We start from the raw sequence: 26,741 nt of genomic DNA, 5'->3' as shown, positions 1-26,741 counted from the left end.
TCCAGTTGCTGTGTCCACCCCTGCTGGAACAGAAGACTCCGGACTGGGATGCCATCGCTCCACAGCCCAGTCCCAGGAACCAGTTGCCCACCCACGCCTGCCTCGGGGGTCGCCATGTCGGGGCAAACACCATCTGAGACCACTGGCGACCCCCAGCCAGAGAGGCAGAGGGCCACCAGCTTCAGTGTGAAGGAAGTTGGTGTCCTGGTGGAGCATATCCTGGGGCATTATGATGCCCTCTTCGGAACATCACGCGCCAACAAGGAAGGATGGGAGAGGATCTGGGACGATGCAGTGGTTGCCATCAATCTCGGAGGGGGTAGCAACCCGCGACATCAAGCACGTCAAGAAGCGCTGGGAGGACTTCAGGTCCAGGACCCTCCACAAGGCCCGGCGCCTCGCGGAGGGGGGCCAGGTTAGCATGAGTGACATCCAGATGAGGGTCCTGGAACACGTATGCTCAGCGCTCCACGCCCTGATCCTTCAGAGGAAGACCCGTCTGGAGTTGAGCAGTAAGTGGCCAAGCATTGGTGTGCGAGACAGGGCATGTTGCAGTCTGCTGGTAGTCTGATACTTGCCTGTATGTGTGACATGGGCCATGTATGGATTTGTGTGTGCAGGGACATTATGGTCATGCATGTGAGACCAGTAATGTGCGAACCACATGGTTGGTGCATGAGTTCCAATGCTACATGGGGAGCTGTATGGCAAATGCACACATGAAAGCATGCCAGTGTCTGTTCTTGCACATGGTGGGGGTGTGAGGGATGGGTGCTGCTGTCATGTACATGTATGGTGCACATGTGTGTGTGTCTGAGAATTGTGTCTGTGACTTCGATATGCTATGGATTCATGACACATGTCCATGATGATGTGTAGATACACTCATGCAGTGCGGTCACCTTTGTATGCACTGTGTCGATCCACTGTGTCTGTGGTGTACAAGGCATGATGCATGACCCTCCGGTCGTGTGTGCATGGGATCCTGTGTGAGCCAGGATGCATGTGAGTTTGAAGGCAACATTTTGATTAATAGAGGCCCTTGTACATGGATGCTGATGTTGATTGCAGGCGCCATGCCTGTTCATGCATGTGTGTTGCGTGCATTCACCCATGTGTTGTGGAGGGACAGGATGGAAGTGACGTTAGACACTGCCACTCATGTGTTATTGCTTCCTGTCTAGGGGAATATTGCACTGTACCCTGATGCTTGTGTTCTATGTCTCCCTCTACGCAATGTCAAGTGAAGAAGAGGGCGGAGACGGCGCTGTGGAGCCAAGCAGCGGGGATGCCTCCACTGGGCGACAACGCAAGGCCCAACCACCCTCCCAGGAATGCCATCATCCGGGAGCGAGGGGGCTGGTGCCGCGTCTGCCACTACGGCTGTGGCGGAAGGGCCGGGTGAGCCCCCACAGGGGCTTGCAATGGCGGAATACGGTACGGAGACATCCAGGTTGGTGGTCTCCACAGAGGAGGAGGAGCCCGCTACTGAGCCGCACATGGGGCCTGGTGGGGGTAGTACCACTGGTGCAAGTGGTGCAGTCCAGGGTCAGGAGGCAGCACAGGTCACCGCGGAGGGGCCTGTGCATGTCCCTGTCCTTGACTTTGTGACTGCACCACCATGCACCAGCAGGGAGGCCCCGTCCCAGGCCCGTCTGCAGGTAGGGGAGAGTGCCATGTCATCTGCCTCTCCACTACCTGCGGCGAGGGGTCCCATGAACGTATGGGCTCCGTCCTATTGGTGTCGCGTTGCGCACGCGTGACATTCGTGATGACGTGCGTTCTTGCTGGGCAGAGAATGCACGCCATCAAGAAGAGCAGCGTCGCGACGTGGCACTGTTGGGAGGGGCCCTGGTGGGTGGGTTCCTACATGTGACGTGCACTCTGGCGGACCTCTCCTCCTCTGTGGAGACTATGCGCCAGTCATTCTCCCTGCCATCTTCCGGCCCAGATTCCACCAGGGCCCCCTGTGGACCTGGCCTGACCAACACAGCCAGCTTGGTGGAGATCCCATCCCTGCCACAGTCGGGAGTCGGCAGTCCAGCAGAGGTGGACACCACAACTGGAGACCAGCTGATGGAGGATGTGCAGGCATCATCGGACAGGGCACATGGACAGCAGCAGCAGGAGCAGGCTCTAGGTGGGCGCAATGATGGCTCAGTGCCATTGACATCAGGGGGGCAGGCATCGGCCAGAGGGCAGGAGGACCCTGGAATGCATGTGTCTTCCCTGTGGCTGCGGTTGGGCCAGAGCGGCGGCGGGCGGAAGAGGCGCGGCTCACCATGGTCAGGGCGGAGTTCTCCATGCGTCGGGCGTTGAGGTAACTCACAGGGAGTTGGAACAGGCCATGAGTGCCTCCCTGCGAGACCTCGGGGCCAGGGCAGAAGCCCGCCTCCGGGACATCGACATGGAGTTCGATGATGCCCTGGCCCGGACACCACAGAGTGAGCCGCAGGACTTGCCCGCCGCCATTGTATATAGTTAGATATTGTTAGGTTTCCTTTCCTTTTCTTTTTTATTTTGGTTGCGCTTGGACAATGCACCACATTTTTGTATATAGTTTTTTATTAGGTAGTATTTTTGGTAGGTTTAATGTCATCAGTTGGGCTCATGGACCCTGGATTGTTCATTTGTACATAGTTCACCATTGTATTATTCTAATTTTTTTTTATTTTCACCATGGAGCAATGGATTTCACTTTCTTTTTTCCCTTGGATTTGCTTTGTTGGACTGTGACTTTGGACACCATTTCTTTTGGATTTCTTTGGATTATGATTTCTTGTTTTTTATTCTTTAACGGACATGCAGCATTTCTTTAATTACTCCCATTGTTGTGTGTTTTCTTTTAATTACATTCATGTTGTGTTTAATACATTTTTTTCTTCATACTTCAATGTGTGGTATTATCTCATTGGTTTCATGCATGTCATGATATGGGTTTTCACATTCACTTGCACCCATTGTGTGTGTGTTTGACGGACATGTGTTCATTTACATACTTACCTTTGGGGTTGTATCATGTAATTGTCTTTTCTATGTGGGTGGATGCAATACTTGGTTGGGTCTTTGGGCTGGGAAGGCTGGCCATAAGGGCCATGATTGAGGATCGCCATGACGTGGGGGCAGGGGGACATGAGTGGGACATGAGTGGGGGCCTGCTGGCAGGTGCCCTGCACTGCTGGGGGGTGGGTGTGCAGGGGGACATGAGTGGCACATGAGTGGGGGCCTGCTGGCAGTTGCCCCGCACTGCTGGGGGGTGGGGGTGCAGGGGACATGAGTGGGGGCCTGCTGGCAGGTGCCCTGCACTGCTGGGGAGTGGAGGTGCAGGGGGACATGAGTGAGGGCCTGCTAGCAGGTGCCCCACACTGCTGGGGGGTGGGGGTGCATGGGGACATGAGTGGGGGCCTGCTGGCAGGTGGCCTGCACTGCTGGGGGGTGGGGGTGCAGGCGGACATGAGTGGGACATGAGTGGGGGCCTGCTGGCTGGTGCCCCGCACTGCTGGGGGTGGGGGTGCAGGGGGACATGAGTGGTACATGAGTCGGGGCCTGCTGGCAGGTGCCCCGCACTGATGGGGGGTGGGAGTGCAGGGGGACATGAGTTGGTGATCAGTAGCGCAAGCTGACATGTGGCTTGGCTGGGGGGCATGCCCATGGTGGTTGGCATGACCAGGGGTGCAGGGTAGTCCCCTGTGGTGTGGGCTGCCTGCAGGGGCCGTGGAGGGTGTAGAGGGAACACCTGGGAGGACCCACACTGCCAATTCACATGTAGGACTCCCCGCACACCCCTGAAATACACGTACCCTGCTCATTTCGCGTGTGAAACTTCCCGCAAACCCCAGTAATACACGTACCCCACTCGCACAGGGCCAATCACGTGTGAAACTTCCCACGAACCCCAGTAATACATGTACCCCACTCGCAAAGGCCCTTTCGCATGTGAAACTTCCCGCGAACCCTAGTAATACACGTACCCCACTCGCACAGGGCCAATCGCATGTGAAACTTCCCGCGAACCCCAGTAATACATGTACCCCACTCGCACAGGCCCTTTCGAGTGTGAAACTTCCCGCAAACCCCAGTAATACACATACTAATTGACTTGTAGTGGATAGATACTTGGTCCCGTGCGCTATTCACCCGGCCTAAATTATTATAATTAGCAAATGTAGAGCATCCAGCTGCTGGAGTCTCACAACCTGAGAATCCTCCACAAAAGATTCATCCTATAATGACAATGGTTTTTTGTATGTTGCAAAGCTATCACCGCGCTTGGAACTAATAGTCCACATCCATAGTATTATGTTAAGTAGCAATTAAAGTCCACACATTGGAATCAAAATGTTGTTTTCTTTATATTCTTGTCGTACAGAAGAACAATGGTATAGCCGACACGTGTTTCGACCTCTGTGGTCGTTCTCAAGGCTATTTGTATCCATAAAAACCATATTAGACCATAAGCACATTGATGATCATTATCATTGCAAACAATATCAACATGGAAGTTACAATCAAAACAAATCATAATTAGCATCAAATAGAGAGAAAGCAACATTTTTCAAAATATACCACACAGGTTGTTGAAGGTTGGGAAGTGTAAGCATCCACGGCAATTGCGGCGCCGGGCAAGAGAAAAGCATTTCCAATTAACTATGCATATGGAAATGAAATATATTCTCACACAGTTCTTGCTACTCGTTAGCTTATTCTATACGTTATTGTGATTAATTGTTAAATAACGTGTTCCATAAACCATCATTGGGGTACATGCGTTTGGTGCAACCTTCTACCAATATTCAGTTGTTTCTAATTCCTAAATCACCATAACCTTTTGGTGTTGGTTTGGTAAAGAAAAAGGCATGCTAGAATCCAAATTGTGTGAGGCACCCAAAATGTGCTCCCCTGTATATTGGCCACAACATTGTTGTTTTTCTTACCCTTATCATATGTCTTAATCTTCAATATCGGTATTCAAAAATGTATTATTGTAATTATAGTGTTAAGTGTGTGCTTTTCTGTATATGAGATCGTGTCAATAGTAGTGAATTTCACCCACCTCAACTTCTGCTCATTATTTCAGTCATTGCATGACATCTCTTCTATTACAGTCAGGAGTGTTTTAAGAGTTAAATCCCAGTGTCCTAAACGCATCGAAAATATACATTTACTACCATTGTCTATTGACAGGCTACACAAAGTATAATATAGAGATTAATTCAACTCACCCATTAAGTAAGGGTCAATCCCTAAAGTAGCCTCACATCAGCATCGAGTAAACCGTCCACTCCATTTTTTCTCTGTTTTGATACTAGCGGCAAAGCAAAATGGTAGCTGCACGTTGCGTGATGACATCACGCGCAAAACAGCGTGTGACGTCATACTGTAAACAATAAACGTCATCACTTGTAGTTCATTTAGAATCTGACTCTTCACCGAGTCGAATCTTGTGTCTGCATAGTAATTATTGGTGCATAGAGCTGCAGTCTAAAATCCTTGGTACTAGTACCTAGTTTAATAATGTAATAAGACTATCTAAATGTGTGGATAAAAAATGAAGTTAGCTTTTGAAGAAAGTGTGACCCTTAGGTCGCACTGTTGGTGTCAGGTTGTAAACGACATGTAGCCCCCGATGATTTCATAAAACACCATAGTATGTATTCAGTATATTTCAATCATAGAAATACATACATCTCATGGTCTGAATTGAGTCCATGTTCTGTAGAGTGTAAGAGACAAATTAGTTTGGCTTCCATTTTCCGTAGTGACAACTCTAAACTGCCACCTCTCTTTTCTTGTTTGGCTTTCATGAGACCGAAAAATCTTAAATCTTCCATATTATCCATCTGATGTTGACTTTGCCAATGAATGGCCAGTGTTGTCTTTGGCCCTGTGTTCTTCAAACTTAACAAATGCTCCCTGATGCGTATGCACAACTGTCTGATAGTACTGCCAACATAATTCTTGCCACAAATACATTGAATTATATAAACAACATAGCATGTTTTGCAATTAATGTGATCTCTGATATTGATTTTGTTACCGAGCTGATCTTTAAAGATTTTACATTTGTCCCATGCATATTTGCATTGATTACAATGCCTACATTTGTAAAAGCCACCTTCGCTTTTTAACCAGCTTTGTGTCTGCGTTTCTGTTTTAGTATTTAAAAAGGATGGACATAGTTTTTTTCTAGTGGCTGGTGCTTGCGTGAATGTAAACTTGGGCTTATCAGTAAGAAAAGGAGTCAAGTCTTTGTCTAGTTTTAGAAGTCCCAATGCTTGGCTACCATTTGATACAAAGTATTGCTTTCTTTGGTGTATTGTGTTATAATTGCGATGGGTTGGGTTTGGGATCTGTCTTTGGTGCTCTTATTGACCAATTCTTTTTGTTTGGTGTGTCTGTATTTGTCAATTGCAAGATTGATGCTTTTAGGGCTATATCCTCTCTCAAGAAATCTATGTGTAAGGAGCTTGCATTCTAGCTTGTAATAAGAATCTCTGGTGCAATTCCTGCGTGCAATGTAGAATTCTCCACCAGGTATGTTGTCAATATTTTCACGTTGATGACAGCTATCTGCATGTAAAACTGAATTAACTTCCGTCGGTTTGTGATAGGTCGTAGTCTGTATAATATTGTCTGAAATAAAAATATGTAAGTCGAAGATATCTATCTGTAATGGACTGGCATGCCCCGTAAATTTAATACCAAATTTATTGTCATTAGCTTAATGTACAAATTCATCAAAAGATTTCGAAGTCCCATCCCATATCACAATGATGTCATCTATAAATCTCTTCCAACCTATAATGTTGTTACAAAAGACTTCATGTGTGCATATATGTTCCTCTTCATATTGTGACATGAATAGATTTGCCAGAGCGGGCGCAAATTTAGCACCCATAGCTACTCCTCTCTCTTGAAGAAAGAAGTGGTCATTAAATAAGCAAGGGTTATTTTTCAGGCTCAAAGTTACAAAGTCTTTCAACATTTTGAGATGCTTCCTATGAAAAGCTGAACAATTCCTGAAGGTGAATTCTAGTGCCTTCACTGCTAAATCATGTCCAATGCTAGTGTATAATGCTGTAACATCTAAAGTGGCTAGTAGATAGTGTGTACGCCATTCAATAGATTCCAAAAACTTTAGTACATGTGTACTATCTCTGATATACGATCTGATTTTCACCACAAAGTGTTTTAGAGCCTCATCTAAATATTGCGACAGGCCCTCTGTGGCCCATCCTATGCCACTCATAATTGGCCTTACTTCTGGCAGTTGTTGATATGCTTTATGTATTTTTGGTAGAAAATACATGGTTGGTATTGTGGGATTAGTCACAATTAGAAACTTTTTTTCATCATCCGTAAGAAGTCTCAAAGTGTGCCATTTAGAGATTAGGTTTGCCAACTCAATAACTATATTCTTAGTGGGATTGCTTTCAAATGATTCATGCCCATTTTTATGTAATCCACTGTATTGAGTACTACTACATTGCCTCCTTTATCTGCTTCTTTGATAGTAATCAAATGATTGTTAGATAGGGAATTCAGCACTTTGCATTATTCTCTGGTAAAATTGTGTCTAGATTTGTCCAATTTTTTAAAATCGTAATTTAAAGACTTATCCATTACCCCATGTATGTCTTTGATCATGGATTTGTGAAAGATATCAATAACATTATCTAGAGTGGTTTGTGGAGTGAATTTAGATGAGTTTTTTAGTTCTTGAATTTCCAGATTTCTCGGATGTAGCCCTAAATCCGAACAGATTGAATCCAAGTCTGAATTCCCTTTTGTACATAGTGAGGTCAAAATTTCAATACTATTGAGGTCTGCCAAAGTTAAGGTACTCAAAGGTTCCTCAGCTTTTGATGGTGTAAACGTGCGAACTTGGGTAGAAAAAAATGTTTTTTAATTTCAATTTACGCACAAATTTGAGCAGATTAATTTGAAAGTTAACATAGTTGCTATTTATTGTTGGTGCAAAAGAAAGTCCCTTATTGAGAATGGCAATCTCATCTCTTGTTAAATTATGATCTGATAAATTAACAACTAAATCTGGTGTTGTTGGCGTGCTAATATCTTCTTGGCGGTTGATCTCGTTAAAATTCCTGGTCGGCCTGTGTCCTCGTCTGAGCTGCCGCTTCCGCCTGCACTCCCCCCCCCGCCGGCCCCTTGTGTGGTATTGGCCATTGGAGTAGATGTTCCTGGCGGGGTTTGAAATCTGACTTGTTTTTGGAGAAACATTCTCTAATCTCCTTTTCTGTGCCTCTGTATCTCTTCTAAAAAAGTAAAGCCACGTTGTTTGGCTGGTTCAGATTCATCTGCTGTATCAGTTGGAGAATCTAGGTTTGCATTGTCTCGAATCTCCTTCTCTGAATCAGGGTCAGAGCTAGCAGGAGTGGTGTGATTTGAGCTGGATTTTGATTTGGGGCCGGTATTGTCATAGTTTGTCTGAAATGTGTAAATTCTATCAAGTCTGTAGTCCTTATCATCCCTGGAAAACTTTCTAAACTTTCTCATTTTAACCTCATCTTGATATTCACGGAGGATCTCATTCATTTTCTCATAGTTTTTTTGTTTGGTTGTTTCGGCATTGGTCATGTTCTTAATTTCCTCCTTAACTTGGTTGATCTGTTCTAAAACTCTAGTATGTTCTCTAGTAGCATGTATGATCAATAGTTCCAACATGTTCTTGGAACTGGAACTTAAGTTATGCTCCCATTTGGATTCTAGCATGCCTTTTTCTTTACCAAACCAACACCAAAAGGTTATGGTGATTTAGGAATTATAAACAACTGAATATTGGTAGAAGATTGCACCAAACACATCTAGCCCAATGATGGTTTATGGAACACGTTATTTAACAATTAATCACAATAACGTATAGAATAAGCTGACGAGTAGCAAGAACTGTGTGAGAATATATGCCAATTCCATATGCATAGTTAATTGGAAATGGTTTTTCTCTTGCCCGGCGCCGCAATTGCCGTGGATGCTTACACTTCCCAACCTTCAACAGCCGGTGTGGTATGTTTTGAAAAATGTTGGTTTCTCTCTATTTGATGCTAATTATGATTTGTTTTGATTGTAACTTCCATGTTGATATTGTTTGCAATGATAATGATCATCAATGTGCTTATGGTCTAATATGGTTTTTATGGATACAAATAGCCTTGAGAACGACCGCAGAGGTCGAAACACGTGTCGGCTATACCATTGTTCTTCTGCACGTCAAGAATATAAAGAAAACAACATTTTGATTCCAATGTGTGGACTTTAATTGTTACTTAACAGAATACTATGGATGTGGATTATTAGTTCCAAGCTCGGTGATAGCTTTGCAACATACAAAAAAACAGTAATACATGTACCCCACTCGCACAGGGCTAATCGCGTGTGAAACTTCCCGCGAACCCCAGTATTACACGTACCCCACTCGCAAAGGGCCAATCGCGTGTGAAACTTCCTGCGAACCCCAGTAATACACGTACCCCACTCGCACAGGGCCAATCGCGTGTGAAACTTCCTGCGAACCCCAGTAATACACGTACCCCACTCGCACAGGCCCTTTCGCGTGTGAAACTTCCCGCGAACCCCAGTAATACATGTACCCCACTCGCACAGGGCCAATGCGTGTGAAACTTCCCGCGAACCCCAGTAATACACGTACCCCACTCACACAGGCCCTTTCGCGTGTGAAACTTCCCTCGAACCCCAGTAATACACGTACCCCACTCGCACAGGCCCTTTCGCGTGTGAAACTTCCCGCGAACCCCAGTAATACACGTACCAAACTCGCACAGGGCCAATCGCGTGTGAAACTTCCCGCGAACCCCAGTAATACACATACGCCACTCGCACAGGCCCTTTCGCGTGTGAAACTTCCCGTGAACCCCAGTAATACACGTACCCCACTCGCAGAGGCCCTTTCGCGTGTGAAACTTCCCGCGAACCCCAGTAATACACGTACCCCACTCGCACAGAGCCAATCGCGTGTGAAACTTCCTGCGAATCCCAGTTATACACGTTCCCCGCTTGCCGTGCTGGTATAGGGTTAGCACAGCCCTTTGCGCTGGATCGGGGATTTTGATGGCTTTTCCCTGCGCGAGGGGCGTTCTTGGGGGCATAACTGGCGCTGCTGCAGGGTCGCTGTGCCACTCTGCACCATGGCTGGTTTTGGTAGCTAAAATCCATGAATACGCTGTGCGCGGAAATGGATTTTAGCGCACGCGGCTGGTGCAGAGTTATGCACGCGCTCTCTGTGCGCCAGTCGCGTGCGCCACTTGCGTGCTAAATTCTATGAATTACCCCCTAAATTATTTGAAAGTATTTAAAGTCAGAGTCTTGATTATTAAAGCAGGTTTGCCTTCATTGTAGACATTAAATTATTTGAAAGTATTCAAGGTCTTTCAGAGTCTTGATTATTAAAGCAGGTTTATGTACCAGCGTCATTACTTCCTCAGATGTACACCGCCTCTTCCCACGTGCTATGGCATCTTCTTGAGCACAATCAAGCCCTTTGGACATATTTTCTTCCGGATCATTTCAGATTATCACTAGCTGCCCTGAAGACAACTCGTACTCCATTGCCCTCAAGCCATGCCCCCCCTTTTGATATTTCTTTATGTATTCATCCCCTGGGTGGCCAACAGTATTTCCTTCTTATACTGTTCCAACTGATGTGGATTTGTAGAAGGCACATCCGGGATACATTTAACATGCTCCTGTGTTACAGCAATTAGATGATGACAATTATGGAGATAGCACCATCATCCACGAGCGATGCTCATGTCTGCTACCGCATTCTGCACCAGGGAGACCAAAGTAGGGAAAGCATGATAGGAATTTTGCCCACCTCAATTAAATAGCCCAGATATGTTAGTTAAAAAAATCTTCCCCAAACATGATACTTAAATATAGGTAGTACTTTAGTAGTTAGTTTATTTTAGAGTTTAGAGTTAGACTAGTTTAGAGTGGATAGTTTAGAGTTTACAATTAGTTTAGAATCCAGAATGCAGATGTTAGAGTTTAGATGTCAGAATTTCTTTTTTGGAGTTATGTTTTTAAAAGTAAGTTAAAAGTTAATTAAGACACTGATATTACAATTAACGTATTCTTAACTCCAACCACCCTTTCCTGCTGTTGAAGGCCTGGGATTCCCAGCCTCACAGACCTGGATGCCTATGCTTAGACACAGGCCTGGCCTATGCTGCAGCACATCGTCCCACTGACGATGGACTGTTTGGGGTGTTTTTCATGCCAGTCCTCACCTCTATTTGGTAACCATCTTCTTCCACTAGTCCTATCTTCATTGGGGTGGTATGCCCTTCCAGTTCACTCCAGCATTCACGGCGTGCAACGTGCCAAATAGCACGTGTGGCAAGTCACCTCTACCTCACTAAACATGGTGCATGGCCTGTCACCAAGGGGTAGGAGGAGTAGCCAGACTGTTCTGAAAGTCACATATATCGTGTGCTCACATGGACTTCCTCTTCTGCCTATCCCATGCACACTTTGTGTGAATAAACATTCACAAATGTAGATATTTGTCTTCTGTCTACTACTGAATGTACTTTAGCTATCAGAACAAATTACAAATGTTGTTATGCATTTTTTAAGGTCCAATGAATGTACTTTAAGAAGTAATACATTTTGCAAATCTGGTTATGCTTTTCAATTCTTCCGCACAAATGTACTTTTATGAATAACTTTTATGAACAGTGTTCCTAAATCGCCCCCAGTTTCTCTGCTCTGCAGAAACCTTGACTGGCTCCCACTTAGCAGATAATTCTTTTTAAAATCCTATTTCTGATTTTTAAGTGTATTTATGGCATCACAGCCAGCTACCTTGCCTCAAAAATCATCTCTCTTTACTGCCCTTCTCGCTTAATTCCGTCTGCCGGGCAATATCTTGGACTGTCCCTTCCTTTCATTTTGTGCACCGTGGAGACAGAGGCTTTTCTATTGGTGGTCTGCAAGCTTGGAAAAACTTGAAAATGTACCTGTTTCAATAATAATCTTTCCGTAAATTATTGTTTTTCTCAGTTCTGGGCCTGCTTTAAAACATCTGCACCTAGATGCAGTTTCTGCTTGCTTCTTTATGGATATGCGCATTATACATTTTCAAAATTAAAAAAAAACATCTTTACAAACCTTCTCATCCTCCTTACCCCTCTTCCACTTTTAATCAGTCACCCCTCCAAAATCTGCAAAACCATCCATCACCTCAAATCCTCAAATTGCAAAGGTGACATCTGCCTTGCGCACATTGTTAAACTTTGAGCGGATCAGCTCTCAACCATTATCACTAAATTTCATAAATGCGTCACTTGCCTCTGGCTCTGTTCCTACATCAATAAAAGAAGCTTGGATCATGCCTCTACTCAAACAACCCTCTCTCAATCCCACCCTTGAGTCTGATTAACACCCCATTACAACAGTTTCTTTCCTTCTCAAAATTCATGACCGCACAGCCTACTCCTAAATCCATGCCTACCTAGATGCCACAACTTGCTTGGCTCACACCAATCCAGCTTCTGACCTAGATACAGCACAGAAGCTGCCCTCCTTGATCTTAAGATTCACCTTGATTGTATACTCCACTCAGGGGATCGTGCCCTCATTCTCCTCCTTGACCTCTCTGCTGCTTTTGATCTTGTCGACCATGACATCCTACATGATCATCTCATCTCCAAATTCCACTTCTCCTGTGAAGCCACCAGTTGGGTCAAGTGATTCCTCAGCTCCTGCTCATCCAGGGTCTTCATAGGTGTGCAAGCGGCTGACCCTATCCCTCTTCCATATGGTGTTCCAGAGGGGTCTTGCACGTCCCCCACCCTCTAGAACATGAATACTAAACCCTTATTAGTTAATTTCCACTCTCTTGACATCCCCTATTCTAACTTTGCAGATGACACCACATCTTACTGAAACTCACATGGGATTACTCCTTAGACTCTACCAATATCAATCATGTCTACAGCATAATTCGAACCTGGATGTCTAAGCATCATATTTATCTCAAAGATGATAAAACAGAACTACTCATTGTGGAGCCGCATTATCGACTTAAGTCAGTGGACCCTGTTTTCTCTAACTTCTCCATTGATGGCAACCTTACTTCTGTCTCCAGTCATGTGAAAACCGTGGGTGTGTACCTGGATGCAGAACTTACTATGTACACACCGGTTAAAGCCCTTGCCTCATCTACAGCATACTCTACCAAACAAATTAACCCAAGCAGAAAAAAAACGTCTATCGCCTAACAACTACCTTATCCTGGCCAGGGCCATCATTGGTAGTAAATTGGACTACTGCAAAGCTCTGGAACCTCTACCAAAAATATTGTCAAACTACAATTGATTCAAAACAATGCCCTCTGTTCTGCATGGGGTATGAAGCACACCAATAATCTCTCAAGCCAGGCGTGATGCCCACTGATAAAAGACTTGATTGGATTCAAAATCTTACTGATTACACATCGTTGCATCCAAAATATAGCACTGTCCTTACTAAATCAACTCATCTCTAGAAAGACATTCATAGGCTACCTACGCTCTACCGCTACCTTGGCTCTGCTCACCCCTAGATACATCCGAAAGCAAGCAGAAGGGTCCAGCTTTCTGGTTACTGCCTCCACCATGTGGAATGCTTTAACTCCTTGCATCAAAGAAGAACCGTCATACCTAACTTTCTGAAAATGCCTCAAAACCTGGTTGTTCCAGAAATATGATTGAAGCCCTCACGGTCCGACTGACCTCCAAATTCCTCTGCACCACAACGACTATGCAAGCCTGATTGTGTCTTTTCTCTCTATCTGCCTTAGCATTGTTTATCTTTGCTGGTCTATTGTTGGGATGGAAATGAGCCTATCCTACCCCCTAGGCACTAGGCACTTTCAGGTGGGGTGAACACCCTATGAGGTGATGTAGTGTATGACGAGGGAGTAATCCGTACTATTAAGCACTGTGTAGAGGCACTGTAGCACCTCAAGTAGATGTGGGCATTTGAAAGCACGTAGCACACGACTCAATTTTTGTATTAGGCCCAAAAAGTAGGCTGTTCATGAACCCAGTTTACTAGGCCCAATCTCATTAAGGCAGAAAGAATCCACAGAGCCCCATTCCCACAGAAGTTCACTTTCCCCTTGTCGCTCCAGTGTTGTGAATATTCAGTATCTTCCAAAGGAATGCAGCCTGCAAGAGCATGAGAGAACACCAGGCTCCACACTGCGCTCATTCATCTCCCCTAAACTGCCAGTACGCCTCAAACCCCCAACCAGCCTGTCCGGAGCCAGCCCCACACCACTGACCCGACCACCACACCTTTGCATTGACCCGATAAGTACACAACCCCCTGGTCTAACACAAATCAAGGGTCCGCAGAAGATCTAAGCATGCGCGGCTGTATTTCTCCAAATAGGAAAACACATCTCTTGTAACACGAGGTACAGGGAGGGATAAATCACAGACCAAAACCCCAGCTTGAGACCTTGAGTGCGGGAACTGTGGTATCAACGAAGCCCTGAATGTGTGGGTCAGCGTGACTGTATTTTATACTCCCTTCCATGTGGCACCATTTCCTGTGCCGCCCAGGTGCCTACCACAATGAAATAGTATCCAGGTTTAGCATTGTCTCGGGAGGATAGCTCAGGGGCAACATGCTCACCTTGGAAGCAAGACGACATGGAGCAACACAGTTTCCATCCCTGGGTCCGTGCTTAGAAACCTCTGGGTTTTAAGCGCGTTATAAATAACCTATCATATAATGTTTAGTTTTTAAAGGAACAATGTTGTATATGTGTTCCCCGACCTTCACTGCGAAGATGAGCCCGCCCAGCTGATCCACTTGGGTCCTGATCAACGGGAAAGAACCAACCGATTGTAGCTTGACATTCCCTACGGAACAGGCCCATGTGTAGGGTGCCACCAATCAGTAGCACCCTTTTGTCAGTGATTGAAGTGGGTGGGAACGGTTAGAAGCAGTGCCCCTCTACTTTTTTGAATTAAGTTTTATTGTTCCTATACTTTTATTTTAAAAAGAAACGATTCCGGAATGGTTTCGTTTTAAAATAAAAGTGTAGAAAACTGTTGAAACTTGCACTGAACATTCCCTTAAAAAGCAGGCACAATTGTTTAGGGGTTTGTTTTGCGTGTCATTGGGGGAGTGGCGGGGCTTGTGGGGAACGGGGACAGGCCAGCAGGGAACATAGTTCCACTACTTATTTTCGTACACTTCAAGCACTGCCTTTTGTACTATATGTGATGACGTTTTTATACCTTGTAAGCTCTTGTTAGAAACAAGAAGATCAGCATGCTCTCGAGCAGAGTCCTTTGCTGATATTTGTATTCTGTACAATTAAACTTGGTTTATCCTTGCAATGCAATGTCCTGGCCTGTTTCCCTAGCGGGTTGTTTTTATTCTGGACTGTGCGTAAAAGGGGCTTGCCTTCACTATGAACTAGCGCTGTGAGACCTCTGGGTCTGAACGCTGTTAACAAATGTTATACATATAAATACTCATATGCTATGATGTTTAACCTCATAGAAAATTGGCTGGAAATGTCATCAACTAAATGAATGGTGTGGCCAACAATATTTGCCGTCTGTGCAAGTGGAAAGAACAGTAGCTGTGCAAAATAACGCTTTCGGAAACAAAACGTTGAACTTCCCTACTGATGAACAGGTGGAGATCAGGGAAAAGTTTCTGGAGTAGCCGCTGGGTCTTTTGCTCAGAGGAGATTTGATTGACATTTTGGATTTGATTGCCTTAATGACCAAAATGCACTTTGATATTCTTCTATGGGATGCCACTAAGAGCTAAAACATGATTGAAACCCCACTGGGTGGCGTAACATTCAGAGATATATGTGTTTGTATGACATATAAAGCTACATTCATTTTAATTCAAATTTTATTTGGTTATTTATAACGCGTCTAAGCACGGACCCGGGGATCAAACTCGCATCGCCTTGCTTCCAAGGCAAGCGAGGTGCCCCTGAGCTACCATCCCACCCCTATTAAATATTACATATCAAACACTACCATTACAACAAAACACTACTTGGACCTGCACAACTGCATGCTACTCTAGGAGGAGCCATGTATTCAGGTTTTTCCGAATGGTTAGGTTTTATTGTATGTGCGTTATTAGGTTAGGTAGAGGTTTCCAAAGGCTAGGATGGGACTGCAGATATCTGTAGTATCTGGGTTCACAGGGATCTCAGGTAAGATGTAGGGAGCACGCCAGTAAGTATAAAAGTAGATAGAGCTTTATCATGTTGCAGGGTATAAGGTATGAAGGAGGGAGACCCGCATGGAATGTTAGCAGTAGTGGAACCCCGAGTTCCCTCAGTGCTGTAGGGTATACATTATGGAGGAGGGGGAAAAGATCAGGTAATTGCATCCTTCAAGCTATGACTCCCATCCTGAATGCCCCAAATAACCTCCCATGAACACTGGGGGAACTCAACATTCCATGGGCTTGCATTACATACAGCAATACAAGCAGCACACTACAATAGCCAATAGCTGAAGAGGGAGCATGGAACTGAGGCTTCCCGGTATGATAGAGCTGGATGAGTGAAGGCCTCTGGATAACATAAGTTTCATGAAATGGCTCCTGACATAAAAGGAGGCCAGCTCATAGTAAGGGCGTGAAGTCACACAGGCATTTGAAAATGATACTTTACTCCACAAGGAGTCAGGGCCGCAGTGGAGGTGTGGGTCCTTTGTGCTCATGTCTTGGGGTTCCACTATTTTATATTCTAATCTTTGAAAGCACTTTTTTTCATAGTACTGTGTGTTGACAGACTGTGCATCAATTGACAAAGACTCGCAGGAGATGAAATCCGATTGGTTAGAACCTTGAAAACGTGACGTTGGCACAGCGTCCTTTTTAATGGATGTATCTGGATCACAAGACCCTAAGACTGTTTGCTTTAATGCCGACAGATGTTTGGGGTTTCAAATACAAATGCATACTTACATTAACTAAGTAAACTCTACTGTAAAAGTGCCTCGATGGCTAAGGGCCGGTTTTGTGCGCTTTATAAGTTTATAAAATAAAGTAAACTTCATGTTAGTGTTAAAAGCATACTTCATGCCATTTGATAATGCAATACAGAATCACAAGTAAACTCTTCTTTTTGTGACTTTGACAAATGTACCCTATTTTGCCATGTATACCCTTTCTTGGTTGATATACTTTTTTTCGTCTAGCATCCCTATTTGGTTCTTCCGTTCTTACACCTATGACGTCACGAAGGTTAGGATAACTGAAGATTAGAAAGGGTGAAGGGACCATATTAACTGTAAATTCCGCCTTCCACCTCTTGCAGGGAGCCACTGAGTGGGATGGGAATTACTGTAGCACACGTTGAAGGCCTAGCTCTCTAGGGCTTCATTATTTCACTGTTTCAGCTGCAGAGTGCATATGCTGGAAGCGGATGGGGTATCGGGGAGTATTCATGTCATTTTGTTTAAATCACAATATGCTGTATTCTTTTCTACTGCCTTAGCCCTCTCTTCGCTGCATATTTCTCATTGATGAACACAGGAACTAAAAAGCAGTAGCTGGCAGCACAACCTTTTTGTTCAGTCATGAGTCAGTCCACTTATTAGTAGGATGAAATGAGAGCTTGCCATATTATGAAAGCAGCCATCCTGCAGGCACGTTATGTGGAAGAACTCGCACCGAACTCGTTCAAAGCGCTTAGGTCTGGAACTGACCTCAGTGCCACAGAACTGTCTGAATTTTGAGGAAGCTCCATCTCAAAGCGATTCCCTGCTGGCCATCAGGTGGGGTCTCTAAAATGGGAGTTGGCAAAATGGACGCAGCATTGTGCAATGCGGCGCTATTAAGCCAGTTTTATCCGCACTAACTGTGCATCTTTTATGTTTATATTTTACGGTGGTAGGTGTGAGAGGAAATCCGCTCCGTTAACAACATTTTGCACGCGTGTTCCGATATTTGAGATTTTCAATAACATATTTCATTATATTTCTTGTTAATTAGGAAGATCTCAGCATATTGTATACACGTCTTTGTAAGATTATTGGGATATATCTTCCGGCCCATTGCGAGCCACGTGTGGTGTTCAGAGCGCCATGGTTGACGTGTGGATTACCAGTAGCAACGCTTAGTGAATGCCACACGGATGCACAGCACAAGAGCCCATTATCTGGCCTTCACCTGTTGCACGCACATCCAGGTTCCATTATCAGGGACAATGTGACCACGTGCTGTCAAGGTCTCTGAGCTGGAGACCTCATTACCACGAGCCATATTACAGAAATGTTATTTCAGTGCAAGTGTAGTGATCACTAGGGCAATAATTCCCTCAAGTGCAAGAAGCACATTCTTTCAATTCATTTTTGCATATCACACTAGTGTATGATTTGGGCCATTATTGCCTATGAGCTGAAAAGCATTGAAAGGATATGTCTTTTGCACTCAGGCAATGTTTGCAGTAGTGCTAATTACATTTCCACCGGTGCAAAATTTCTGTAAAACCACCCCTCATGACCCGTTCTCGAGAGTCCTTTTTAGCTGTTCGTCTGTCAATCAACACTTTATTGCATTAGGTATAGAGACTAATTTACACACACAAAGCACTAATGGCACGCCAAAGTCTTGGCGTGTGCATTGAGATTATGCAGTGCAAATGCACAGTGGGCCTCATTACAAGTTCGGCGGTAGCTCTGCTGCCGAACTTGCGAATTATTCCGGCGCCTGGCGATGGGGAAATACAGAGGCATTACAGCTCTGGTGGACCCTGTGTTTCCCCATTGCCGGGTGCTGGTAATAATTAATCCCCATTCCCATTCGAGCCCCATAGGACTCAATGGGAATGGGGAGGTGCATCTGACATGGTCTGCTTGCGGTTGCCGGTCCGCCCGCCAGGTCAGTCCTGGCGGGCGGGAAGGCACCCGCAAGCAGAACTCGTAGTTTGCCGGTCCGGTAACAATGGTACCGGCAAGTTTACCGGTACCGTTGGTACCGAACTGGCCAACTTGTAATGAGGCCCAGTGTGTTTAGCTGATTCACAGAAATAACAGTGCGCAGAAGCTGAAATGATTAGCGTTCAACACGGCCAAAACCCGCCCCAGTACAAAACAAGCTCACACTGTCAAAGAGGTTTGCGCCACAATCATTGGGCATGCTAATGTTAAAAAAGTACTTACAGATTGCTTAAAGGTAATCACCATTACTTCTCCCTCCAACTCCTCGTTGTCACAATACCTCCCCAAATCTGTACCCCTGAAATGTACATTAAGCCTACACCTACTATACCTCGTCCCAGTACCAACACTAATCTGCAGACCCCCAAATCTTCATGAAGCCCACATCTGCACTTCCTAAATGCACATTACTCCAACACCCAATATTCCTTGTCCCAGTATATCCCCAAATCTGCACCCCTCAAATGTGTATTAAGTCTACACCCACTGTACCTCATCCCAGGACCAGCACTAATCCGTGCACCCTCTAATCTTAATGAAGCCCACACCCATGCTTCTTCGTCACAATACCCCCACCAATCTGCACCCCCTAAATGCACTGTAAGCAACACCCACCATTCCCTTATCCCAGTAATTCCTCAAATCTGCATCCCTAAAATGTCCTACACCCACTCTACCTTGTACCAGTACAGGCACTAATCTGCAGCCCCCCAAATCTTCATGAATCCCACACCCACTCTTCTTTGTCACAGTACCTCCTCCAATCTGCACCCCTACATGCACATTTTGCCAACAACCACCTTTCCTTCATCGCAGTATCTCCCCAAATATGTGTTCCCCAAATATGTGTCCCACAAATGTACATTAAGCTTACACCCACTCTACCTCGTCCCAGTACCAGCAGTAATCTGTGTACCCCCGAATCACCATGAAGCCTTCACCCACTCATACTATGCACAGTACTTACTTAAGGTGTCTCAATAACTGACAATACTCAGAGCAATACCCTTTGTACACAGGTTTGCTCTGACATTCAAGAACAAGTTACAGGCCACCTCAGTAGGTATCCCAAAATCCTACTGCATTTCATAAGGCTGCTATCTCCTCAACTGGTGAATGCATGTCAACTTTTACTCCCCTTCACTGTGGAAGCCTCATCTTTCCATGCAAACCAAGTACAACAGTAGCTGGCCAATGAGCACGCATCATTCCACGCTGCCATAGCAACACGACAATTGTGGTCTATACCCATATGCAACAGTAATGGATGGCAGGACCACCACACACACCTCAGAAGGTGACAAGTATGCTGTTTAGCTTCCTCACTAGGATTGATGGGTCATTGATACAATGTCAGTAAGTACAAGGATACTTGGAAGCTATGCTTCTTGTAATCCCATGTGCTAACTTTGCATTGACATGAACGTTTTCTCATACCCTGATCTCCTGGCCTGTGTCCCCCATGTGGAACACTATCGAACAATACAGCTCTTACTTCATCATGAAGTACCTGTGCTGGTGTCAATGTGACCATCCACTGCTCCCTGTAACTATCAAGCTATGCCCCCAGAGAATCCTGCGTACCTGATGGTTTGCCTTTTTGTCGGTCCAGTGTTAGGTTTGCAGACCAATGTCCGATCTGATCCCCTGCTATGAAGCAATGACGGAAGACACCCCCAGAACCCGAGTCTGTCCATATATATATATATATATATATACATAAATACATATATATATAGGCACCAGCCAAGGACAGGGAGCCCCTTCCCAACAGCACTATGAAGGACCAATCACATATTAGCGTGGTGTCAGGCAGTGCAAGACACTGACATGGAAGGCCCAAGGAAGACAGAAAAGAATAGGGAAGGATCAGAGAAAGAAAGCAAAAGAAGGTAAGGGTGGAAGAGGGAATCCTAGGGGAGAGGGCTTCAACAGGGCAAGACTAGCAAAAAGGAAGGAAGAGCAAGGCATCAGCAAGTACTGGGCAAAAGGCACGAAGCAAGAATAAGTCTTCAGCAGGCAGGAAAACCAGTAGCAACTAGATTCCCTTCAGAAAAGGTTGCGATGCATCAATGAACCAGTCTGGCACCTTTTTATAGGTTCGGAGGCTTGCGTCCATGATTTGTGCTGCTGTGGGCAACCCACAAAGCTGATTTTACTGAGCATGCACAGAAACAGGCTCCTGGAACCATGTGCATGCATGAAGGAATGAAGATGGCGGCCCCATGAACTGGAGTTGTTGCATAAGGAGATGCAGAGGGAGCCCCCACAGTTCCCAGTCCATGAGCCTCCAGGTAAGTCTCCAAGAAGGAGCAGTGTGATTGCAAAGACGACATGACAGTAAGCAGGACACAGAACCATCCACAACTCATCCCCAAATGAAATGTTGGATAGATGGTTTGTGGTGGCACATTTGCATTATTTGCCATTAAGGTGAAATAGTCCCCCTGTGAGGACCTTTCAGCTGTTGTAACAGTCCCCACAGTCCTAGCTGCTTACTACATAGGAGGTGTAACTTTAAACTGACTACTCCTCCTTCCAGAAGAACAGCAAAACAAATTAGAATACAATATGTCAGCGGCAGCTGGGACTAAAGTACCAGAATTCTACAACAAATGAAAGTCCACCTAGAAGATGAAGTAAGCATGATGTCCAACCTAATGCTTGCTTTAATTCATCTAAGGGTACAGGAAGTCCTAAAAACTGCATACATGTTATTGTATTTGGATACCTCCAACAGTCAACACCAGTGAAAGGGCAACCCATATTTAAAACATTAGGCTACAAGTAATTACATATTGCACTGTGCATCAAAGGCAACCTGTAGTGTCATTTTAGCTACAGAGAACTTGCACAAAACATGCATCAGTCTGGAGATATAACATATCTTCACATTTTAAAAAGCAGTAGAACTGGTGTGCTTACTGAAGATGCAAAGTCATCCTTGAAAAGTAGACTAATACATTATCTGTATGGACAAAACACATCTGCCTGTGATGTAAACAAACAATTAACTCAACAAACTCAAAATGCATGCGCTTAATTCCAACCGTTGCAAACTGTAACCAGTTCAACAAAAACAATGTTGAATAAGAGATGCAACACATAGTCCATGTCAGCTGCACAGACAATCTAGAAGTGCAAGGCGTGAAACTCCCTATGTGTCAACAAGCAACAGGATGACTAAATAACGTAGAAAAATGTATATCAAACACAGATGAATTGGAAAAGTGATTAACTCTGTGCAGAAACTGCAGAGTGATAATAAAACGCAACCCTGACCTAGTCGATGGTTTAGTCAATGGAGCACTTGGAACAGTTGTTGTCCTTCAAACATATCCAAACGAAAACAAGAACCAGGTTGTCATCATCAATTTTGGCAAAATTTTAGAAACTAAATAAATCCCCCATACCACAGCATGTGTCCTTCTTTTCAAAGATATGTTTGTATGCAGAGAATAATTCTATCTATATATTGAGCATACTGCTACCATTCACAAGTCACAAGTTCTAACCCACCACCACGGACATGTAGTCATTGGCAGTACAGTCTTCAAAGAAGGTATGGATGGTGTACATGCAGCAGAATGGACATGCATTCCTCCCATGTGAATGTCTCACAGTCCCATACCAATGGACAAAACTGCCATGACCATGTGCATAGTCAGGCTCTACAACATCTCACACAGCACAACCCACATGGCCAAATGACATACACACTTCACAAACTGAACACGAGTCATGGCCTGCGTGCATGCATGTCTTTTTGCCTTTGTGCCGGTTTGCATGGATTGTTCTTGTACTGTGTGTGTGTGTCTGTGACACAGATATGTGTGTACATGCAGGTAGTGTGCCTTTCATATTTGCATGGCATTTCTTCTTCCTTTGTGTGCAACTTGTTTGCTGCTTGTGGGGGCCACGTGTTCATCATTTATAGTGATGGCACATGGGCATTATGTATGTTTGTATCTTGGTTGGGTGTGTCTCTGTCGTTGTGTTTAATTTTTGTCTTGTGGGTGCTGTATCAATCTTGCATTGTGTGGGCTAGGTTGACATTGTCAGAGTGGTTTTTGTGTACATGTGGCATTTATTTATTTATATATAACATGCCCCACATCCCATGAGCATAGGGCCGCACAAAAAAACAAAGACATATTCCAATAATAACAAGACAAACATAGTACAAGATGGGCTGTCTGCCATGTAATGCACACACACCATTGGTGTACTTTCCACATGCTTTCACCCTTTCTTGTCTAGGTTGAGAGGGTGTTTCTGCAGTTGTGTCCAGTGATTTGTGGGCATGTCGGTGGTGTGTGTCTGTGTTTGGTGGGTGTGTCAGTGGGTGTGTTTATGTTTGTTTTTTTGGACATTTCAGGGGCATTGCGAACTACTACAAGTGTGACGGGCAAAATGTGTACGTTTGGAGGACTTTCCTAAACAAATGCAGATCTTGGGAATTGTATGGGGAATATCATAAGTTGAACCATGCTGTTGGTGTGTAAGTGTTATGAGCAATGCGGGTATGTATGGTGTGGATGCGTGTGGTGATGGCAGGGATCTTTGGCAAAAGTGTGCTGGTTCACACTTTCACAGGTGGTATGTGCACATGTCCATCATTTTTTATTGCAGTTTTACTTGACGTGTGCATTTACGCAGGCGTTTGTTCTGCTGATGGGATTTATATGGGAATTTTTATTTTTTATATTGTGTACATGTTTTAATATTAATAATATTATGTTAAATTGTTAAAGTAAGGTTACTCTTTTTTATTCCATTTATTAGTTCTTATACTGCACGTATACCTATTGATATAAGTATGTGTTTTATATGGTGCATTTTTTCAAATGTTTGCAGATTTAATAATTTTCTTTCAAATTATTTCAATTAGTGTGAACTTTGATTTGTTCATTTGATTTAGGAATAACAACACATTTAAATTATAGTATGCATGTAGACATGTGTGAAATTGCTGTTTTTATTTTCTTTAGTTAGAACAAACTCTGTTGGTATTCGTATACGTTATTTGCAGCATAAACCAACCTTGTAAATGATCCTATGTATTGCATGCATTTTTAATATGTAATGTGAAAGAGGACTCAGGATACCCCACCCTTTCAGCACTTACAGGTGTTTATTACAACACGATTGAAGATATTGTAATTTTATCTGTGCGTGCATTCAAAAGATCACCAATATTACATTTATACAAAATAAAGTATAGTGAGCGGGGCGATGCGGGGGACACCCCAGCAGCCCCTGTTTTTTTTCAATGCTACCGACAAAGGTTCAAACTTTTGGTGATCGAACCTTTGGTGGTACATTTTTAGAACTTTTGGTCAATGCGACCATTTTTTTAAGGTAATTTCGACCTAAACTGTTACAACAGCTGAAGGTTTGTTGTTTGTCGATTGTTGGAGGAACTTGCTTATCATTTTTATCAAGAATGTTCTGCCTGAACTAGCTTGACCACTTACATAAAGAAGTAGGGGTTTATAGTTTTGACAGGTACAAGTTTTAGTTTCGTGCTGCACACCATGTTCAATTTCAGTATTTGCCTTTTTTTCATATTTGGGCTGTCAATAGTTGCCACACTTGTGTCTTTGAAACTGCAAAATGTTTGCATGTAGGTCACTATGTGTACTTTCTGAAGGGATTTCGCAAGTGACATATTTATGAATAAACTTCAAAACAGTGGTATCACTGACCTGACCAAATTTAATAGCATTTTTAATCCACAAAAGCATGTGGATGTGTGGTGGTCCTGTGGCTTGATATTCTTTTCTCCAAAAGAAGTGTTCTTTTTTCAACATTGTTTCATTGAATTGTGCACAGCTTGCTAGGGTTGGCATTCATGAAATACAGTTTGCATTTTTGTGTGCTAAGTGTTCCATGACATTAGTAGGACATGTGGTATGGCCGTACAGCTCATCGATACGTCTGCTATTTAAGATAGAGTGTGCTTCCTTAGAATGCACACCAATGCGAATGCTTTTCAAAATGTTGGCATAGGTGAGCTTTGCAGACTGACGCATGTTTTCAGTTTTTTCTCTGTATTGGACCTTTTTCCAGATATTTACATTTCCTATGCTGCCAAGTGTCTTACCGCATAGTTTCTGTCCTAAGGTTTTAAGTATAGGTTCACCTTTTACTGGTGTTAATTGAAGAAGATCTCCGAATAAATTAATGTGTTGTCCTCCAAAGAGTTCTTCGTAGTCTGTTTTAAGGACCTCTTGCAATCTGAGGTGAATTAAAGCCAACATATAAGTGACATAATCATGAATGAACTGCAAAACAGTGGCATCACTGTCCTGACCAGATTTAATAGCATTTTTAATCCACAAAAACATGTGGATGTGTGGTGCTCTTCTGGCTTGATATTCCTTTCTCCAAAAGCAGTGTTTCACTTTTTCAAGGGGAGAAATTGTTTTATTACAAATGAAGTGTAGCGTGGCAATAAAGCGATTATGGAAGTAACTTGACACATTTACAGGGTCAAGAGAGCTGAGTTCTCCTGGTGTTTTCATGTGTATCCCTGATTTGTTTACGTTTGCTATGTGTAGGAAAGCATGGAAGTCTTCCCATGCATACTCTGCACAACTTAAAGTGACAAACCATGTGGGTCGGCCAAGGTTGCGTAGCATGCACTGTACATCTGTGTGACGTCGGAACCAGTATTCTTTTGTACCATGCATGTTTGCCAAGAGATTTATAATACTTGATTGTAAAACATCATCTTTCTCTTGCACCTTTTGAAGTAGCTGTGTAGCAGACACGTTTAGAAAGTTGGAACCTGTTTTCAATGTGTGTGCCACTCTGTAACATAGAGTTGCTAGTTCACTTTCAAAGAGGAGGTGGAATATGTATTCCACGTTTTGTCTGAATCTGGGGTCTTCAGAATACATTCGTAAAGATTGGTATTCTGATGCTGTTATTTGTGTGCATCTTTCATCGTATCTTCCACCTTCCCAGTAGGAAATAGTAGGGGAAAGGCACGTGCTTCTAAATTTTTTTCCCACATGCTGATGGGAGATCCTTTGGCTTGGTGCATTTGATATGTTTCTAGTGCATCATCTATGGTGTCTTTGCAGTGTATTGGGTGAATTGTATACTGGTCTAAAATATTGGAGGCTGTAGTAGGATCTAGAAGTTCAAATTGTCCAGTTGATGAGGAATCCTAAATTATTCTGGTGGTTTCTCTTAGGTTTTCTTCAATGTTTATTTCTCTGTCATATTCATTGTTGTCTTTAAGATATTGAAGGGCTTCTCTAACTTTGTTTAAGTCTACTAGTTGTTTGCCAAATTTGTGTTGTCTTTTGTAGATACACCATTCACTAGGGTAATTAAAGATTGATCTATTGGCCATTGCTCTCCTAAAGTGTCTACATTTTCTTTGAGATATAATGGCAAATAACCTACTTTGCCACAAATGCCTTTCAGTAATTCTGAGGGAGGCAGTTTTGTTGTTTTCGGTCGAAGGCTTATTATTACTTGAAATAGGTGCACTGTTTGTATTATAATGCTCTCATACAATTTAAGTTGTTGGAGTGGTTTTGGCAGTGGGAATATTTCCAAGTTATTAGTGATAGCCCAGGAAGGCATTTGGTTATTGTCAGGTTTTGTAGTGCAGTATGTGCAAACTATTGAGGGGTTAGTTATTTTGTATTTGTTTTCTGCTATAAGATAGAGAGCTAATTGGAACCACTGGGATTGCTCACTGTCTTCTATTTTGTATGTTATATCTACAGCTTTGGTGCGCTTTGTATAAAAAGTTCTGCGGAA

The sequence above is a fragment of the Ambystoma mexicanum genome, chromosome 7q, assembly GCF_040938575.1.
Source record: "Ambystoma mexicanum isolate Mex_15411 chromosome 7q, UKY_AmexF1_1, whole genome shotgun sequence".
NCBI classification, from domain to species: domain Eukaryota; kingdom Metazoa; phylum Chordata; class Amphibia; order Caudata; family Ambystomatidae; genus Ambystoma; species Ambystoma mexicanum.
This window is presented reverse-complemented; position numbering follows the sequence as displayed.